Below are 3,026 nucleotides of genomic sequence, written 5' to 3'. Positions count from 1 at the left end.
ATTTTGAATAAAAGTATGGGAATCCATGAGCAAGTCTTGTGTCTAAGCCTGGTGAGCTGGTAATTCACCTCAAATAGTACTTTTCTTTTTGAGACAGAGTGCTGCTCTGTCACCCAGGCCGAATTGCAATGACCTGATCTCGGCTCACTGCAACCTCCACCTCCCAGGTTCAAGCAATTTTCCTGTCTCAGGAGTAACTGGGATTACAGGCACACGCCACCACACCCTGCTAATTTTTGTATTTTTAGTACAGGTGGGGTTTCATCATGTTGGCCAGGCTAGTCTCAAACTCCTAACCTTAGGTGATCCGCCCACCTCGGCCTCCCAAAGTGTTGGGATTACAGGCATGAGCCACCATACCCCGACAGTACATTAAATCTCAATCTAATTGAAAAGCTCTGACAGGGCCATAAGGAGAAAAACTCATTTTCTTTTTTCTTATTTACTTGTTGAGACAGTGTCTTGCTCTGTTGCCCAGTCCAGAGTGCAGTGACATGGCTCACTACAGCCTTAGCCTCCTGGGTTCAGTTAATCCTCACACCTCAGCCTCCCAAGTAGCTGAGTAGCTGGCACCACAGGCATGCACCACCACGACAGGCACGTGCTACCATACCTGGCTAACTTAAACAATTTTTCTGTGGAGACAGGCTTGTTGGAACTCCTGTGCTCACGCAATCCTCTTGCCTCGGCCTCCCAAAGTGCTGGGATTACAGGCGTGAGCCACTGCACCCAGCCTATCTATCTGTCTGTCAATCAATCAATCAATCAATCAATCATCTATCTATTGAGACAGTGTCTCACACTGTCACCCAGGCAGGAGTGCAGTGGCACAATCATAGGTCACTGCAGCATCAACCTTCTGGGCTCAAGCAATCCTTCCACCTCAGTCTCTCAAGTAGCTGGGACTATAGGCACACTCCAGCACACCCAGCTAGTTTTTAAATTTTTGTAGAGATGGGGTCTTGCTATGTTGCCCATGCTAGTCTTGAACTTCTGGCTTCAAGTGACCTTCCCACCTCAGCGTTCCAAAGTGCTGAGTTTACAGGCATGAGCCACCACACCCAGATGAAACTGGACATTTTCATGATTTACATTAACTCACATCAAATCAGCTGCTTCTTTCTCAGGCTTTTTTCCAAGTTAACATTTAATTATTGTTTACCAAGCAGTTGAAATTGCTATGGGTCCCTTATTCCTTCTCATTCTCCCACCATTCAATCCAAATTTCTGTCAGATTATGAATGTTAGAATTAGAGGTGCCCACTGAAAATAACTGAGACTCTAAGAACTGTGAGCTTTTCCTTATTCACTGTTGAATTCCCAATGCCAACACACTGCTTGGCGTGCAGCAGGTACCCAATACAGGCAAGCAGGCAGGGAACAAAATATTGCCTGGGAAGCAGACTTCAAGCAAACATGAAAAGGCTGTCTCTTCTTCCTACTTATTCTGAGTTGGAGTTTCAAAACAAGTTTGGTATAATGATTGGTTTTTTTGGTGATGGTGGTAGGTGTGTGTTAGTTGCAACTACACCCATGTATTTCTCTTCAGGAGTCTAAGGACATGAAAGTAAGAGTGCCCAGAATGTTTTGGGTGGGACTGCACAAGTTACTTCTCTGGCTGACTACATTGATGTGCATGCCTTCCTGGGCAGCAGAGATTTTATGTTGGATTGCAGTGTATTGAGCACTTGGACTCACCCTCATAAAAGCCAGACATTTCTCTGCCTCTGCCCCCTCACCTGTACACTCCTCTGCCAGGAAACTAGGGAAAGCATTTTGTGGGAAATGTTTTGGAGCTAAAGTTTTTCTTCTGGCTCAGAGCAAACTGCAATAAACTCTGGCAATAACCAGCTCCAGGAAGGGCAGGAAATGACACATGTCCCCACTGCAGCAGCTTTTGTTCAAAAACTGAGTGACTTCATGATATGATCACGTGTGCTGTGGAATGTATGCACTGAACCAAAAGCTGCTCATCATGAGTTTTTTTTAAGCAAAGATTATTAAAGCTAAAACATTTCAGTAATTTTGTCTCAAGGCCATGGTTTTTTGTTTTTGGTTGTTTTTTTTTTTTTTTTTTGAGACAGAGTCTTGCTCTTCTCGCCCAAGCTGGAGTGCAGTGGCATGATCTTGGCTCACTGCAACCTCCACTTCCCATGTTCAAGCGATTCTCCTGCCTCAGCCTCCCGAGTAGCTGGGATTACAGGCGCCCACCACAAAGCCTGGCTAGTTGTTTTTGTATTTTTAGTAGAGATGGGGTTTCACCATGTTAGTCAGGCTGGTCTTGAACTCCTGACCTTGTGATCTGCCTGCCTCAGCCTCCCAAAGTGCTGGGATTACAGGTGTAAGCCACTGTGTCCTGCCTATGTTTAAAAGTTGATTGGGGCCGGGCGCGGTGGCTCAAGCCTGTAATCCCAGCACTTTGGGAGGCCGAGACGGGCGGATCACAAGGTCAGGAGATCGAGACCATCCTGGCTAACACAGTGAAACCCCGTCTCTACTAAAAAAATACAAAAAACTAGCCGGGCGAGGTGGCAGGCGCCTGTAGTCCCAGCTACTCGGGAGGCTGAGGCAGGAGAATGGCGTAAACCCAGGAGGCGGAGCTTGCAGTGAGCTGAGATCCGGCCACTGCACTCCAGACTGGGCGACAGAGCGAGACTCCATCTCAAAAAAAAAAAAAAAAAAAAAGTTGATTGGACAGCTTTGCACAGTGACAGGATCATAGCCAATGAGGCACACTTAGTGCTAACTGAAAACTTTTCCTAATACCCTGGCATTGGCAATTTTTGATAGTCTCTGTGGAGAGTGAACTTAAAAAACAAAAGTTGATTGGAAACTTTTTTTTTTTTTTTTTTTTTTTGAGATGGAGTCTTGCTGTTGCCCAGGCTGGAGTGCAGTGGCACAATCTTGGCTCACTGCAACCTCCTCTTCCTGGGTTCAAGCGATTCTCCTGCCTCAACCTCCTGAGTAGCTGTGATTACAGGCGCATGCCACCACACCCGGCTAATTTTGTATTTTTAGTAGACAGG

At 46.2% G+C, this 3,026-nt stretch overlaps 1 pseudogene; it reads left to right on the top strand.

Annotated features, from left to right (window-relative positions):
• Positions 1-2,696: 2,696 nt before the first annotated feature.
• On the top strand, positions 2,697-2,802 carry LOC139360433 (U4 spliceosomal RNA; annotated as a pseudogene).
• The last annotated feature ends 224 nt before the right edge of the window (positions 2,803-3,026 follow it).

The sequence above is a fragment of the Macaca nemestrina genome, chromosome 1 (genome assembly GCF_043159975.1).
Source record: "Macaca nemestrina isolate mMacNem1 chromosome 1, mMacNem.hap1, whole genome shotgun sequence".
Classification (NCBI taxonomy): Eukaryota; Metazoa; Chordata; class Mammalia; order Primates; family Cercopithecidae; genus Macaca; species Macaca nemestrina.
This window is presented reverse-complemented; position numbering and strand designations above follow the sequence as displayed.